We start from the raw sequence: 19,241 nt of genomic DNA, 5'->3' as shown, positions 1-19,241 counted from the left end.
CATTTCTTTTTCATATTCCGAGTCATGTGGCTGAACTTTGCATCTGTTCTTTGAGCTGAGCTAAGAGTCCACACTACACAATCACGACAACGAGCAAACCATTATCGTTATCTAAGAGACTAAATATAAACCCATGCATCATGCAGTTTCTCTTTAGTTGTTCGATTAAATTCATTTTTTTTTTAAATTTCCAATCCTGCGTATGTAGACCAATACAGAGTTGCCGATCTGCATATTTCATTAACGTGTTTTTTTTTCATAATAAGATCACCTTGGACGGCTGTGAAATATTAAGATCTTCTCTCCCTACTGTTATCATAAATCATAATAAATCACATATACGGATTTTGATTAATTCCGAGCAAACATTCCCAGCATAACGTTTTCAGAACGTTTCCTAAACGTTTTTTTTTTTTTTTTTTTTTTAGGTTTAGTACGTCTTCGTATAAAATGCACATCTTAAAAACGTATATATAACGTCAAAGTTGGGACTTAGGTGGTAAGACAACGGGAACAAGTTAGAATAGGATTATGATTTGGGTACATATCCCAGATTGTATCTGTATAAACCCATAACGAAACTTTTTTTTTAATGCCTCATTTAAAAAAAAATGAATATTAGACATTCTTAAAAGGTTTTCTGGTCGTTATATGTTTAATAGACGGATATGAAAAGTTCTCAGAACGTTCAGGAGAGGGTCATAAGACTTTTTAGATGTTCTCAAAACGTTTTTTGAACGTTCTAGAAGGTTTTCAAAGGCTTTCTGGATGTCCACAGAACGTCCACAGAACGTTTGTAATATTCTTAAAGGACAAGTTCACCTTCATAAACATAAGGATTGAGAGAATGTAGCAATATTAGTAGAACACATTATTGAAAGTTTGAGGAAAATCAGACAATCCGTTCAAAAGTTATGAATTTTTGAAATTTTTGTGCAGTACCCGCTGGATGAGAAGACTACTGCAGTGTAGGAATAACTTAGATGTCACATGCGTACAACAATATAAGGAAAATATAAAGAGAATTTCACAAAATTCCATCTTTTGAAAAAAGTACACATTCCCCTGACTCGTTACCGACAAATGTTATGGGTAATATTATTCCCCCTGCCTTTAGAAAGAGGCAAGTCAAGTGCTCTTTTATTATGCGAAAAAAGTGAAAATATGTTGAATTTTCTTTTACATTTTCTTTATACTGTTGTACGCATATGACTCACAAGCTGTAGTAGTCTCCTCATCCAGCGGTTCCAACACAAAAATTAAAAAAATTCATAACTTTTGCATCGATTGTCCAATTTTCCTCAAACTTTCGCTGATGTGTTCTACTAATATTGTTGCATTTTCTCAATCTTTATGTTTATGAAGGTGAACTTGTCCTTTAAAATGTTTTCTGACGTCTATAACGTCCAAAAGGTTTTCTGCATGTCCTTAAAAAGTCTGAAAGGTTTAGTATTGGTTTTTTAAACATTTAAAAAAAACGTGTTTTTTAACGTCCATTTGAGATGTCCAAACAACTAACTTGGATCGTTTGGAAAACGTTCAGAAAAAGTCCAAATGTTAGCCGGGTTGTTGATTAAGTGTATATTTTTATAAAGAGTTTAAAACATAAAGATTTTATGCTGTTGGGAAGATTATGCCAAATGTGTGGAACAAAAATGTCTGGGTGTTAATGATAATTTGGGTTTTGTATGACGGAAGTTTCCAGATTCGCATTGATCAAATGTCATACCAAAGTCTTATACAACCATGACAATATTATTTGTATGACGACATGCAGCATGATAAAAAAATGTCTTAAATCTTACTTGCATATATGAGTAAACGCACGTAATTGTTAAAGTTTTTATTTAGCTGTTTCAAATAAAGGGAATATTTGTAAATGGTATGTTTTAATACTAGAAAATACATGTATAAGCGAAGACGAAACGAAAGCACATACTGTAAAACGTGAGAAGTAGGAAATATTGAATATCTGTACGTATATAATAACCTCAGTAGGATTTTAAAAATGGAGTGACTTCTTTGTGTGGACAGCCCGCTGATATTTGGGAAAAAAACAGAATACAATGTTGATCATGATCACCAAAAGGGCGCTGAAATGAAACAATCAAATTTTCACGAAATAAAAAGATTCTGTAATCAAAAGTAGGCAGATTTATAAGAATTGATCCAAATAGCGAGCAAAATAACGCCCTTTTGGTTTTTATGTTTAACATTGTACTGAAACTAAAAATATGTTAAAATTGACACAGTAATGTACAGGAGATCAAGCTCTACAATCTTAAACAAGTAGTTTGATATCGCCCAAAGTTGCAATAACGACCTTCTGGTTCTCAGAATTGAAATATGTATACTATAACAAGTATATATAGTGCGCTTACCTGAGGATAGGGAGACTGCTACTAGCAGGGCAACAAACACCCATGTCCAGTGAATTCGTGGCATGTTGGTTAAGTGGTATTCTCTCCTAAAGTGGTATTCTCTCCTAATATCAGTGGGGTGGGAAGGTTCATACAAAGAACATTAGGTAACGTAGGAATTCACCTATATTCTCACTTCGATCTTCGACTCTGCTTAAATTTGTACATTCATATAGTATTAGTACAAAAAGAGGCTGCATAATTTTCTTGACTCTTCCCCTTTTATATATATATGTATATATATATATATATATATATATATATATATATAGATACATACATGTATCTCAAAGAAACTAAACTTGAGACAGACGTTGCTCTCGACTGATTAAAAGGGAGAACAAGATCGAGAGTAACGTCCGCCTCAGTCTAATTTCTTTCACTATATGCTGCTCACAGTGCTACGCACCGCGTACGTTTTGGAAGGGAAGTATCCCTCGCACTATATATATATATATATATATATATATATATATATATATGTAAATATAACATGTATATATGTCTGTATATATATATATATATATATATATATATATATATAGCAATAATAATGTCACAACAGGGGAATGCAGGGCCTGCATTAATTGCCAATCTTGATTTCAATGAATAATCCGAATTTTCGAGGATCCTTCCTCTTCATCAGTGATGACAGTGCGAATTTTCACAATGATATTAAGCGATATACAATATATAAAAATATATATATAGATGGATATGCGGCAATATTAGCAGAACGAATAGTTGAAGTTTGAGAGAAATCGGACAATTCATTGAGAGTTATGAATTTTGAAGGTCTCAGTGCGGCCATCACTGGCTGAGAAATATATATAAAGAAAATCTAGCATAATGAAAAAGCATTTAACTCACATCTTTAAGAAAATAGGGGGGATTTATTGCCCTTAACATAATATGCCAGTGTCAAGAGGAGGGACTGTTGTACATGGAAATGAAATTTTGTGGAATTCTCTTTATATTTTCTTGTATCGTTGTCCATGCGTTATGCCATGAATGTTATCTTGTCATCCAGCAATAGCGGTACCAAAATTCAAAACGGATTGTCCGATTTTCCTCGAACGCGATTGATGTGTGAGGTACCTCTTTGGTTCTACTTATATTTCTACATTCATTCAGTTCACAAAGTTTCACTTTCAAGGATTAACAACCTAGAAACGTTGGATAACAGCAGAGAAGTAACTTCCTTGTAGTTTGCATTACAAACGCTATAGGCAGGAAAAAACACATATGAAAATGTAATTTGGATATATACCGAACAAAACAGAGACTATATGATATTATATACAATGTGTAATACATCTTGTCACCGCATGCACCCTGGCCCGTTTGTTGGGGAAAGGTGCGATCTATTGCGAGAGTAACATAGGCCTACTTAACCCAACACGTAGCAAACACGAACTACCATTCAAAGGATGCCAGCAGAGTTAATGAGACCTAATATACGGCATGATTGCGTATGAAATAATTGGTTTCATTCACACAAACCTGTTCTGTGTTCCTGGCAGGCATTCCTGGCAGATTTTCTGGATAATCGGTGGGTAAATTTCACGTCAAGCTACCAAGTTTCAAGACAAATCCGAACAGAAAACGAAACACTAACTGGTCATGTGTTGGTGACGCGTTAAAGTTGGGTAATTTCCGACATGTGTACATAACAGGAATCCAGCTCCGAACGATCGTTCGGTACAAGGTACAACTAAACAAGCAGAAAAAATGACGAGCCAGAACATAATGTTCTGTCAATATTTTTGCAGCAAGACGACAGATGTCAAGCCCGGAACGATCGTTCGGTACAAGGTACAACTAAACAAGCAGAAAAAAATGACAAGCCAGAACATAATGTTCTGTCAGTATTTTTGCAGGAAGACGACAGATGTCAAGCCCATTGAGCAGCTAGGCGTAAAGTTTTGCGCGTCCATTGAGCAAAACGACCAAAGGACGGCGGGGGGGGGGGGGGGATTAAATTCTTATTGAATATTGTGGCTTATTCGGCCAAAAATCAAAAAGTCTCTCAAAAATTAAGGTTCGAGGTTTGTGATCTTTAGGTAATCTTTTTCTTGAGGAGTAAGAAAAAGCATGCCAGGAGTTTGAGCATGAAAAAAAAAGACCCCTGAGGCGGAGACTGACACGTACAGGCGTGAGTATGGGTCTGCAAGAATGAAATGAGACAATTATTTTCCTTAATTTGTGACAACTACACCAAGCCTCCGTCGTATTTCAACACAAATTCAAAAGTAAATTTCACTTTTATTTTGCAGTTTCACATTTAATTTTGTAAACTATACACGTACAGTATCCATACACTGTCCATACTATTCTTCCAAACCTAATATCTTCTAATGCCAATTGAGAGAGTTGACTTTGTTTCTAATTCAGTTTTCATTGCATTTTCTCTGAATGTTTTCATTTCAAACAGCATTAAGTATTCATATTTGTGATTTCGTAAAGAATAGATTCCCACAGAGAATGAGATATATATATATATATATAGAGAGAGAGAGAGAGGGAGAAAGAGATAGGAAAAGCCTGCGCTCCTGTAGACCAATTAACACTAGAATAGACTTCTGCAAATATTGTGATAGGATGAGTTTTTTAATTGAACTAAAAATGGATGTGATATTATCTTGAATCTTGAACTTGTTGCAAGCATGTTATGCATATAACATATGACTGAGAGTCAGCTGAATTCTTCGGGCTAGAGAGAAGCGATGAGCAGAATGTGTCGTGAAACCAGGGAATCACCAGGACGCTATGCTCGGCATCGTCACATATCTCATTATACTATAAGCTCATTTGCTCTTTACAACTCTGCACTGCTTTTCAATACGTTGGTGCAGTGTAAACTCAACTGTCACGCATGTATTGTTTCATTATAAATCTCCAACTCCTCCATTGTTTTTTTTTTCTGCACAGGATTCCTTACCGAACCAACAACATGCCCTATCTATCCCCCTTCCCCCCCCCCCCCCAACACACAACACACCGCATCCACTCTCACAACCACCCTACCGGTCCCCTACATTAATTGACTATTAAAGTCTTTTATATATACGGCACTTGTAAAATCAAGACAATTCGGATAAAACTATACAGTGTAAAACTTCCAATTACACAGTACATTAAAAGTGCACATACACCCTTGCAAACAAGCGACGACACAATAATGATGGTTACGAATGAGGAATAAAAACTTCATTTATACTGCAAGTACATTCCAGACCATTGTTTTAATGTACACCAAATATTGAACCCAAATAGTGCATGCCTCAAGGAATACTTTAACACATACTGAAAAGGTAACTATTGACATCCCCTCTAGAAGAACTAAAAGCCTCACAATTATGAACATAGATATATAATTGCTAATGATATATTATGCTGAAAAAGACGGTAAAAGGTGACTTGAAAATGGAAACCAATTTGGCCCCAAAGATGTGATTGAGTACTTACCCTGTTTGACATTATTGTGACTTGTTTTTTTTTTATTTCAGAAAGTAATTATTGACGATTGAGCAACAGATCTTTATTTTTTATAAAACCCTTCTTACGTTCTTACGTTCTCAAAAGTTTTTAGCAATGATTGTTAGTATGACCACCATTCTTTAAATGTGGAATATTCCGCCGAGTAGAAATTCTAGTGTTTTTTTTTTTTGCTTCATAGAACTATCTAAATATGAGAAAGATCCATTCTTCCTTATGCCAGTACTTGACAAAGTTTACTCTCATGTGGAGATTGCTAAAGAAGTTTATTTCACTGAATTGGCAAACCACCAAAATCAGTCTCCTTTGTGGTTCATTTTGTCCCGATCAAGCTTCTCCTTCGCCTGTACGATTACGCCTCTTCCCATCCTCAAAGCTAAAGTCTTAGGCAAATGATATTCATGTCATTCATAACGCCTATAAGCATTGAGCAGGCAGGCAGGTGCATTTAGGGTTTTGTCGCGCATTCTGGCCTAGTCTTGCCACAATATCAAATTTTCTTTTTTCACACGTGAGTTTCCTCCTTATGCGCAATAGTCCATACTGTTTACTCACAATTATCCTGTAAGTCAGTAAAAACTTTAGAACCACTATCCCTCCCTGGCACTATAAAATACTTACCATATTTTGTGCCTAACGATGTCACGTTTTCGTCTCTTAAAAATCGAAAAACCTAATTCCAACTCAACTCAGCTCAGTTCTTCAATCCCAGTTGGAACTTACTGTAAAACCAGCTCCAGTAGATAATTATCTTGAAGATTAAGATATGAATGGGCCAGTAGTTCTACACACTAGCAATCAGTAGAGAATACATGCCCCTCTCAACCATAATGTGATAGTGATAAAGAGAGAATTACCGAGATTACCGAGGAATACTCGTCTTAAAGCAATGAACATTCAAAATTGGTTGACTGGTTTGTGTTGGTGGTCTTGAAGACATTGTCAAAGACATGCACGAGTTGTATATCTTAATACTTCATTATATATATATATATATATATATATATATATATATATACAAAGAATATGTAAAGAGTGGTTGGCAAAAATACGGGTAACGCACCTTAAAACCAAAAACAAACAAACAAACAAACGAATTCAAACACATACAGGGAAACAAAACATAAACAAAACCCCCAAACCCCGATAACATATGTAACAGTTGAGATTCCAGTAGATTACGTAGAATGATGAAGGAATCATATGATAATGGTCATGCATGCAGCCATGACGTAATCAGAATATGTGAAGAATGAAAATATGAGACGAGATTCATACATAGATACCAGACAAGTTTCGGCACTTACTGCAGCAGTCCACACTATTCACTCCAGTTGAAATGACGTATACGGTTCTCATCATCAAGTAATTTTGTAAACTTTCTACATTTGGCTAAATAAAATTATCAGTGGAACTTATGACATAAAAAACCACTCTACCGAACTATGTTGAAGAAAGTAACATCAAACGAATCAAATCCAACAAGTATTTGTGCCGTAATGGACCGGTTTATCACTACAGTCAAACTAAAGATAGTGTCTTTCGAAATTTCAGATATTGTAACGATATCAAACTGTGATATCCCATGATATATCTCAGATACCCGAGTGGGAGGAATCTAGTCCACCACACATCATTTGTTTCTGTGTCGAGCAAACCTCTGGCAATTGGTCTTCATGAACTTCTGTTATTGTTTTTTTTTTTGGAAAAAAAATATGTATAGAAGTCAGAGTATTAAAGTATAATTCAATATTGTACATGATAGGCCTGCCGGTTTATTACTAGCACTTATCTAACAGAATACGTGACGTTTTATCTCTACAAAAACTAGAAATGAAAACATTATTTCCAACATATTAATTCAGAAGTATCAGGAAAAGAAGTAAACAGACAGAAATTATAGAGAGTTTACATACATGAAGAATTTTACTTGTTAATGAATACTTTCCAACTTAAAAGTACTGTATTAACAAAAATCTTAACTCCAACTCATCCTCACCATGATGACGCTTGATGTTATTAAATCTTCGTATACCACTTCAAACCAAGACAATAAACACGCAGATTCAGAACTCATTTCAAGTCCATCGAACATGCACAAACAAAAAAGATGTGACGAACGTCCTTATATTCACATCGAATTTGCAAGCAGGGTGAGGATGAGTTCCGATAAATAAAGCAAAACTAATTGTATTGTGTATAATGCATTGATAAATGATTCAAATGTAGGATCTATAAAATTACATTATCCAACCCTCATTCAACAAAATGAGGAGTTAACACAACGTTTACATGCGATTACAGACAGTTTAGGCATCGGTACATAGAGCATACGATGAATGTTTGGAATAACAAGGTTCACAACTTAGTTACGGAATATCGAAGCGGTAACAATGAAAGAATAGGCCTGTAGATGTGAGCATTGACATACCTCTTAGCTAAGGTCTGTATCGAAATTTTAAGTGTGTACTCCTGTGCAAATAACTTTTGTCATTCCAGTTTATTAATGTGCATTCAAATTCACACAAGCGAAAATATTCGGGCATTAAAATTCAGAATCCGAGCAATCAATTCCATCTTTATTTCGTTTTTCGTCAAATCAAATTCACGCTTGGGCGTTCAATTTCCAATTGCGAGCATTGCATTTACTATTCATATGCTACTCGTGCATTCATATAGTCATGACACATTTTTGTGATAGTCCCGATGTGCTTGTTTGGCGCGTTCAATTTCATTTTGTTTGTTTGTTTGCTTTTATTTCTGCATTCAATCAGATGCAATTTGAATGCAAACTTCAAAAAGTACAAAGACAAAGAATAACAAGTGCAGTGAAATAAATCGATAACAGTACATAAATAGATACACATAGGTGATTGCATTGAGCAATGTAGATACACAGAAACATAAAATAAGATATACAGTATTTTTCAGTAAACAACAGAGATAATTGAATGCAGGAGACCACCATCATAAGCGATTAAGCTTGAAATAGATGGAGGCCTCATAAAATGACTATCCAACGACATAACTCTCTTGGAGGAAGGTGATCAGGTGAGTGCAGTGCAGTTGCAGGTGAGAGTGCAAGATGCAGTTGAAGGAAGAAAATAGAGATTGACAATAAGATGACAATCTACACTATAAATATTTGTTAGCTCAATTGGTTTGGAGAATATAATTGTATCAAATATCGTTTAAGTGAAGCTTTCAAAGAATAAATACTTGAACAAGACTTTATATTATCCTGGAGATTATTCCAAATGTCCGGACCCGAATGTCTTATAGATTTATGTGTCACCAATGATTTGGGATTCAAAAGGTGGAAATTTCTACATATACGAGTAGGGTACGAATGGACAGAAGTATTGAACCTAAACATGTTATCAAACGATGATGGAAGTTGATCATGTATATATTTAAACATAATTACTGCTACTTGAATAATATTCAAATCAAAAACCTTCATTGTTTTAAGCTCATGAAATAGCTTTCAGGCGATCAAGTTCCTACTTCGTGCAATCAATTTAACGAAGAAAACGGAGTAGACTTTTTTTTTTAAGAAAGGGAAAAGGGCATACACAACCAATGAAGGCTTGCAGATAGTGTAATTGTGATTGTTTACCCCTTTCTGTACCAATGAATCCAGTGTGCACGAATTTTTACGCACATACCTATGGTCAGAAATTAATGTGGCACAAAGGGTTAAAGGTTCTGCATTGTTCTCTGTTCATGTATTCTTTATTTTTTATCTCAATGAATTTCAAATTCCAAGGTCCAATCAGCAGTCCATCCAAACAACACAACGGCAATTTAATCATATTTCTTGATGATACTCATGCTGACAACGCCCCAACACTAACCACATAATGGCAATGCATGCATTTAAAGGCAAACTGACACACAATTATCTCACATAGTCAAGCAAAAGTAAACCAATAAGACAGCAATAAACAGCAAACAAGACGTATACAAATTCATGTTATCAGCTTCAATGCGGTCGAAATTGCTTTTTCCCCAGAAGGTGTCAACCAGTCTTCAATAGCATGCTCGTTTGTAGGCCTAAAATATGCCTAATATTTGTTTGTCTCTTTCATTTTCCATTTTAGAAGATGGCTGGAAAGCCCATATTCAGATGCAAAAGCTGGTATTCCATGGGGTTCAATTGGATGTGAGGTGGGACCACTTCCCTGGGTTAAACACTATGCTTTTTGCGATGAGTAAATGAAGTGGGATCTTTTACGTGAATGAGTTGTGACTATCTCACACACGGGACCTCCATTTTATGTCCTATCCGAGGGACATGTGCCTGTATATTTCTTTTCGTGTAGCCCGAGTTCAAATATTTCCATGAACAGGGAGAACTCTACTCCAAACCAATATTTTCGAAGCTGAATGAAAAAGACACACATACACGGCCCCAAACTAACTGAATTCAGGACTATTTTCAAATTGAATGCAGTTATCTGGAACATGGATGCCTATTCACGAATTTGTATTACCGACGAGATTCAGTCGCCAACTTGACATGAATTTGAATGCTCATTGCTGAAATCCGTGCTCTTCTCGTAAATTTGAATCTCCAGTAGTGAATTTGAACGCTCCGATAGTGAATTCGAATGACGGGATTTTGAATTTCATTGCTGATTCAGTGCTGCATTAGCTAGCGTGGAATACATGAATTCGAATGCTCGGAATAGGAACTTGAGTGACAAATGTATGGAACTGACAGGGAAAACCTATAATATTCCTCTACTCATAATGAACATTGGTAACAAAATTCGGTTTGAGGTGATAGACTGTAATGACTGGAAAAAAAAATGGGTGTGATGATTGTTTTGACATACATCAAGAGGCTACGTAATAGAACGAGGTTAATTCCTGCTTAGAATTGAACATGAATGTTATGCAACCACAAGCTACAGAAATACAAGATAGTTATAACATCAGCTTGACAACAACTGTTGATATCAATGTATATAACAATGCACATAATCATTAAAGATATAGGGAAACTGAACTAAGGTTTTCTATAGCTCAGTCATTAGAGACCTGGCTAGCAATCCGGAGGTCTCGAGTTCGAATCCTGATGGAATCCCATCTCCTTTGCTTAATTTTCCACTAGTAAATGATATTAATTCTGGTCAGTTTTTCTGTTTGCGTTTGTTACATACTCAAAAATCTCAATCACTTCGGTGGTCCCTCGCATTTATCCCCAAGTTGAATTATCCTTCGGGTTTATGCCAGGTTCAAGTGTGTACGTGTTTGTCACACACAAACACACTGCTACAGCTTCTGACCATTCGACTATTGAGAATTTAGGGTTTCTGGGACGAACACTGAACTAGGGCTTTCTATAGCTCAGTCGGTAGAGCACCGGGATAGCAATCCGGAGGTCTCGGGTTCGAATCCCGATGGATTCCCATTTTCTTTGCTCAATTTTCCACTTATATGATATAGAGACGTATATAATACGAATGACAAGCCGAGTCCTTAGAGTGCTAACAGTTATCGCAGTACTTGGTATCAGGTGCTAATTTGAATAAGTATATGAATGATATACACATTAAAACGCATTAAAAATTCGAAAGCAATACATATAAGTTCTTCTTTAACTGGCAAAAATAACACAATGAATTATTCTGGATGAAAACATAAAGAAGAATATAGCTTTTAAAGTAAAATTTACTCATAAGTAAAAAAAAACGGCTTAAGGAGGTACGAGAAATGAATATAACAGTAATTACAATATTTAAATTTCTTGCAGTAACAATATCATAAAGTTCTACAAATACACTGAAATAAATGATTTGTATTTGGGATTGCTATATGTTTGCCACAACATATCTATGAAAAGGAAAATTATCAGGATATTATCTAAATATAAATATCGTGAAAGACAAATGGATTTTTTGTCCATCTTTGTCTTGGCAGCCAAAGAAAGTTCATGAGCTGTCAATGCTGTCATTAGCCTGATTAGGGGACTATAGCAAGCACAACGCGACCGCTAGTTGAGCGTACCGTGTGCAGGATTTGCACTGCGCATCCCCAGTTCTAAAAATACCAAAAAACCAAACAAACAAACACATCCCGTCCTGGGGAAAATGGGAACGGTTCTCGGCTAAAATTAACGTCCTGCAAATGCCGAGAAAAGCACCGTCCTGGGGAAAACAAGTACGGCACTCGCCCACAAAAGCGTTCGGTCCCGATGCTTGGCAGCAAGTGAGCCAGCCAGCCAGCCAGCCAGCCAATCAGCGATCTTATTCATACGCTCCCGTCCTGTACAGGAATGCGAAACTGCTTAGATGATGGGACGGAAGTCCGAGTACGGGGACTGTCACAGCTGATTGCTTCCGCGCATTCTCGGTCTTTCCGTCGTGTAGCGAAAACTCCCTAATACCTTTGGTCCTGACTCGTATCCTGCTTCCTGTGGCAAAATTAGTCGGACAAAGTTCCTAATGTAGGCCCTCGACCTCCATCTTGCCTTATTCTCTCTCCTCCGATGACTCGTCAAACAGTATAGGAGGGTGTTCTGGTCGGCTACCAGGAGAGCAGATGCACTTGCAACTTTCAAAATCAAAATCTGGAAAAATGATATCATTCATTGAATAATATTAATAAAATGTATTGAACTGATTCCTTTCTTAATTTTTCGATGGTGCACATTATTTTTCATACATATGAAATGACATATAAAGTGTTTTCCTACAAAATGCAATATAGACAATTTCATATTCATTGTATGATTCTTACCTCAAGAATTATAAAGAAGAGGAATTGCTTTTGAAATCTCACCGTTGACCACTCCACCTATTTTGGGTACTCCCGTGAAAATGGAGGGGTGCTACTTTTGTCGTTTTTGTGATGAATGGTCAAATAGTGGTGTGCAAATGAGCGTCTGCGCAAATAATCCTTTATACTTTTTCACACTTATATATTTGGACATTGTTGGAAGGCGGTGATGTTTCGTTTCACTCACTAACTCTTATTTTGAGTCAATGTAGACGGATGAAAATAAGCCAGTAGGCCTATACCTCTTTTGTTGTCCTGCATACATTCAACATTGAAGAGATTGCAAGCTTTACTAAGAACTAAAATAAGTAAGTAATGATGATTCAAACTGTTTTAGATCTTGCAGCAAATCAAATATTTCTTTTGGATTAATTGAAATGATTTTGACAGAAATTTTATTATGATAAAAAACAGATGTTGTCAGTGCATGAACTGTAATTTCAAGCAATTTGATGAAAAGATATGAATAAATCTATGAAATGGTATTCTGATTATATATCCAACATTAGAAGGGATTCCTATGATATTACGAAGTGAAGTATTGATGCTTGTGTCATCACCATTAATTGAGAATCTGAATATACCTTGACATAGCATTAATGTATGTATATAGAAAACAATACAGACCCGAAGCTGTCATATATGAGTAACACACTACAACAATTAGGTTTTGAGACTGAGGAGATTGAAAAGTCTTGTATGTTCTACAATCGTTTAATACCATATTACGCGTTCCATTTTGAGGAAAGCTGTGAAAATTCTGTCAAACATGTTTACGTAATAGCCTATTCGCTGAGTGTGTCAGCTTCTGTGTCGAAATTGTAAGGGTGTTATAAGGATACATCCGTTGCTCGTTTTCTTAAAAAAAAAAAGAGGATATACTTTCACATCCTCAAAGACTTTCGAATGTAGTTTCTAAAAAACCTTTGGCGGGCACTGAGATACTAAATTGACAAAGGATTTTATAAGCTGCATTAGTTTTTTTTTTCCAACTTCATGAACAGAACAAAAAAAAAACTCAATTGGCCCTAATATTTCTTGCATTACCTTTGAAAAAATTTCGGGCAACTGGGGAACATTCGGCATCTTCCATTGCCAAGTCGAGTAAGACCAAACGATTCGCGCAGGAATTTCCTTCATTCCATGCTGTCAGACAGTTTATTGCATGATGATTAAAATTCGTTTCGCAGTTGTCAAGTTGATCAACACTACTTTGAGGTATGTCGAGGTTCTCGAAGACCTCCTTTATTTTTCGTCTGTCGGCGATCTCTAATATGAATTTATTGAATACATAGGAGGGAATCTTCTCGCTGGTATAATTTCGGAATTCTGTATAAAAAGAAGCATAACGTAGACAACCACATGAATAACATAAAACAAAGCAAAAACTACAAATGTCGCTACGGCAACTGGTATGCCACCACCATAATGCAGGATTCTCCCAATAGAGCTATAGTACAATGTCTTGACAATGTGTTATGACAGTTTCCAGGGGGCGGATCCAGGAATTCCGTAAAGGGGAGGCTCCTTTACAAAATAAAAGGGAGCGCACTTACCCCCCCCCCCATTGTTTTCTTTTCATTTCTTTTGTTTTAACCAAAAGAACAAAAAAAGAAAGGGGGGGGGGGCGCGCCCGATGCGCCCCCTCTGGATCCGCCACTGGTTTCACATTACTGGCAAAATATAAAAATGACAGATTTGTCACAAATGTGTTGAATTTTCACTTTCCCTGAACTAGGTTTAATAAGATATGGAGAAAACTTGTATTTTCAGTATCAAATGGTAAAATATTAATATCAAAACCTGACGTTTGACGCTTGACCTTTGACCTTAAAGTTCCAAAGAGAATCACTGTTAGGTAGAACATATGCATAAACATATAATAAATTTCATGATGATACCTTGAGTTATTTTCGAGATATGGAGGATATAGCAAAATTGACCGTTGCCCTTGTGACCTTTGACTTTTTGGGAAGAAACTTCCCACAGAATATTTATTGGTAATACATCGTTTCAAGAAAAATCCTGAAGGCATTGCATAAATATGAGGAAAGTAGTGACATTTTGAGGAGTTGACCTCAAAACTTCGACCCCTGACCTTTGACCCCTGACCCCCAAATTCCCTTGATAATCCCTGCCAGTCATTACATGCATATATACTAATTTCCCCGAAGATACATTGAACCATTTGCGAGATATAGAGAAAAACGTACAATTTCAACATTTTGATTTTACCTTTAACCATTAACCTTTGACCTCATGACCCGAAACTCTTTCTGGAGAATGTTTATTTGTAGTACATATCTAAGCTAAGTTTCAAGAAAACAACACCTTTAGGCATTGCATGGATATGGAGGAAATAGAGAAATTTTGAGCATTTGAACTTTGACCTTAAGCATGTGCACCTAAAAGTTGATAGGCACAACTTCGCCCACTCATACATTATAGATGCCAATTTTTGTTACCATACATCAAACGGTTTTTTAGTTACGCTGTCGATAAAATTGTTTACGGATGGACGGAAGGACGGACAGACGGACAACCCGAAAACATAATGCCTCCGGCACCACTTCGTGGCTGAGGCATAAAAGAAGGAGGAGAAGAAGAAGAAGAACAGACTGTACAATCACTTCTGAAAAACTTCATTATTATTTTTGTTTGAACAAACACACGCGATTTACTATAACTGATAAAGGTAAAGATACAAAGATGCAAGAACTGATGTATAAGAAATATATAAAACAAACAGCGATTCAGCAAGGGTATTTTGATGTTCTCTATTGGCTTAATGATGCAATAATGATTTTTTTTTTAATATCATAATGCAACATCAGGTCAGCATGCCACCAATGCAACTCCTAAAGATTGAAACTGCGACCTACCCTGCGAAAATTAATATTAAGATATCGAAGGTCCCCTAATACTGTTACAAAATATTGCAATAGCCAATACCCAAGTAAGTAAGTCCCTATTTACTTTGTAATCTGTCCACTTTATCCTGAAGTTTGAAATCCCTCAGACACGTGAAGAGGTCTTCAAGCTGATTCTGTCCTTGGTATTTAGTCTTCCAATCACGCAACTCAAAATACACATTAGCTCTCTGTGGTGTAGTCGTTCCGATTCCTGCTTCAGGATCTTTCTCTCTGAGTGCATTGATTGCTTTTAAAAGGGAATCGGTTTGTAGTCCTCTCTCTGATGCCAAATACCACAGTTCTACCAAAGAGACCGGGTGACGTCCTGTTAAGGAAAGAGAGGTAAAGAAGTTTTTTTTCTGTTTTATTTATGTTTTCAATGTTTTCAATGTGCTCAAGATGGTCGATGGTTATGCGTGTACTTTTTATGAAAGACTATTACCTGTAGGACCTACTCCTTTTTTAGTCCGTTGATATAGATAAAGGGAAGGTTTCAAGAAAAACTAAAAAGTACATAGATTACCATCAAGTTCCATACAGAATTGCAACATTTCCCTTAAAATGCAGCTTAAAATTATTACAATCAGGAACTTCTTCTTTTGTCTTCATATCCAAACTCAATGGAAGAGCTGCTCTAAGCATATAACATCAAAGCCATGGAATGCAACCATTCAATATGATGCCATAGAACCTATACACGCATAAATTTGCAAGAATTGCGAAGAAATCACATTCCTGGTTGGATTCAACGGTGTTAAATGGATATTGATTACTTTTAAACGAAAAATATATTAAAATAATTCCAAAATGTTTGGTAAAACCAAGGATTTCGAGAGATTAAGTTCCCTGTTACAATAGTGCAAACCTTTCAATCCCATATTTGATGCCGCCAAATGTGTGTGGGTATATATATATATATATATATATATATATATATATTGACAGCAAATCTTGCCCATATAGACGTGGCTGGTGTTGGGTACATAGATTTACTGTTCTTGCACCGCCCCGCCATGTTGTGGTTAAGTCCTTTGATGTCAGTATATATATATATATATATATATGAATAACAGCAATAAATAGTTTCTGCTCGGAGTCCTAAGAAAGTATAGATTCACAACAGTAGGTCAATATAAACTCCGTTGGAGACGTAAATTTGACGGATTTTCGCCCATAGGGCTTTGTCAAGTCAATACATTTTGTATGTATTGACTTGACAAAGCCCTATGGGCGAAAATTCGTCAAATTTACGTCTCCAACGGAGTTTATATTGACCTACTGTTGTGAATATACATACATACATATATATATATATATATATATATATATATATATGTATATGTAATTATACATATGAAGTATATGCCAAACTGGATCTGCCCCACAGATAAAATGACAATTGATTCATGCCAATGCATAACTATCAGTCACTCTCTAAGGAAGATGTGTCTTCATGATATGTCTTTATATGGTAGTAATTTCATCCCTACTTCTGTTAAGATTGTCGAAGTGAAAATCTAGATTGCTCAACTGAATATATCTAGACACTAATCAGATATACCAATTTATAAAGAACTATAAACTAGAAGATTATATCAGTTTCCTTTCATATTCATATTCCTTTCATATCAGTTTTCCTTGTCGGAGTTAATCTGTAAAGTAATAACATCGGCTTTCCGGGAGGATTCAACCTCAAGCTATTTTCACAACACACAGCTCATCTCAAATTTAAACATTTGCAGGGGGTGTACACCATTGGACGACCCCCCCCCTCCATAAAAAAAAAATCACAAGTTCACATTCGGCAATCGTTATCAAATACAATTTATTCACATTTGTTGTGGTGTTTTTTTTTTCTTCCTTCGATATAGAAACGCGGGCTGAGTTGAAATGAATATTTTTCTTATCATCATCAAAGATCTTTTACATAAACAATTTCTTCAATTTTCACTACTTTTTTTGGAATAATTTTGTTTGCTTCTATCTCTTGTATCTCTGTTTACAGACAATAATTGGTTAATTCCCCTTTTTGTGAACTAAGAATATTTCGAACACTTTTCTGTACTTTTCTAATCGTCTGACCTGCTCTAGAGAGCAACTTTATATTCTCTTTGATATATTTGTTCAGTTTCTCTAAGGTAATAACAAGTCTTCTGCGTATTCAGATCCTCATTTACTTTTGTCGGTTTATTATGCAAATGAACAGCGGTGCAATAATTGTTTATTATTTTAATACTTATTCGGTGAGCAGGTTTAGTTTTTTGTTTCACCAAACTACTTCTATTTTCAGTCAATGTATAATAGGTGGAGAAATTAAACCGGTATAACTTGAATCCAATTACAAATTATATCTAGATGAAGAATACGTTTGAATTTTCATTCAAATCTGATGTTTAGGGGCCACAAAAAAAAAAAACTTCTTTATAAACCACTGGATGTAAGGCATTACGCGGAGACCTCAGGTTGGTGCTACTTTCCACTTTTAGTTCCACCAAGATCCGGAAAATAGATATACTTTTGGGATTTCACAAACATTAGTTATTACCTATAAAAAACTCTCGGTCCACCGGGTTGCACTCTGCACATTCAGCGGCCAGACACAGGGAGACCAGTGGGTTGCGGTTGTGACTGCCTCTGCGACTCCATCGTTGCAAGAATTTAATAGCATCACTGTCGGAGCTCATCCCGTCTCCGTCATTCTTAGGGTCAATATCTCCGTTATCCTTGAGCGCTTGCATTAAGGTGTCTTCTTTGTTTGTATCCTCATGGACCCTAGCAGGATCCATGGTATCACTGATGCCCCTGATGCCCCTGATGCCCCGTATCAATCTTCTTATAGTACCGTTTGAAATCCTGACATCCTTAGTGCAAAAGTCTTTGACAAAAGAAAAAGAAGAAAGAAACACCGTTCGTTATTATAATTGCAAGCATTTTGTGAGCACTGTTTCCGTGTCATAATAATGGGATACTTTTAAGATTTTTTGAGGTTATCTTTGAAGAACGCGGTTCACAATACAACTACCAAAACAATATTTTCAAATATATTGTGAAAACCGTACCTAAATAAGTATATGACTGTGACCATGCTGACCGAGGGAGAAAGTATATATGTGACTCTGCACCTCAAAACAAACAAAAAGTCGCCAGACATGAATTTTTAGTTAGGACCATATTCTGAAAGAGCAGACTTTAAGCTTTAAAATGATGTATAATTCAAATCAAATGGGCTCTCCTAACCTATCTAAATATTGGAAAGAAAGCACAAAGTCAGGAAAAGTGTGAACTGAGAAAAGAGGCTCTGAAGTACAGTGTCTATTCAAGCGCTTAATCTTTACCAAACCGTGCTGGCTGTGCGATGAATGGGACAAAAAACAGGAAGTCAACCACCAGAGTATCAACAATGAAGGGATTATCAGATTAAACTGAAATTAAGCATGCCTCTTTAACACATTCTGTCCATAATTAATGCCAACTTTCAAAGCAGTAGCACTATCTTTTCAAAAGTTATTAGAGTTGAAAGTGAAGAGTATGGACAAGGTTTTTCAGAAATGAAAACGAAATGCAATGTTGGCGTCGAGCATGTATATATGCGTACTAACTAAGTACTAACTATACCGTCTTACGA

General features: G+C 36.0%; 1 long non-coding RNA gene across 1 annotated transcript; it reads right to left on the bottom strand.

The window, feature by feature from the left end:
* Nucleotides 1–13,770: 13,770 nt before the first annotated feature.
* LOC139719690 (uncharacterized) lies at nucleotides 13,771–18,295 on the bottom strand. Its single transcript, XR_011710116.1, has 3 exons — nucleotides 18,162–18,295; nucleotides 15,681–15,941; nucleotides 13,771–14,033 (listed from the first exon to the last, which is right to left on the bottom strand). It is a non-coding gene; the product is annotated as an uncharacterized lncRNA (long non-coding RNA).
* Nucleotides 18,296–19,241: the final 946 nt, after the last annotated feature.

The sequence above is a fragment of the Diadema antillarum genome, unplaced genomic scaffold (assembly GCF_040938485.1).
Source record: "Diadema antillarum isolate AM-2024a unplaced genomic scaffold, OU_Dant_1.0 scf00000113, whole genome shotgun sequence".
NCBI lineage: Eukaryota > Metazoa > Echinodermata > Echinoidea > Diadematoida > Diadematidae > Diadema > Diadema antillarum.
This window is presented reverse-complemented; position numbering and strand designations above follow the sequence as displayed.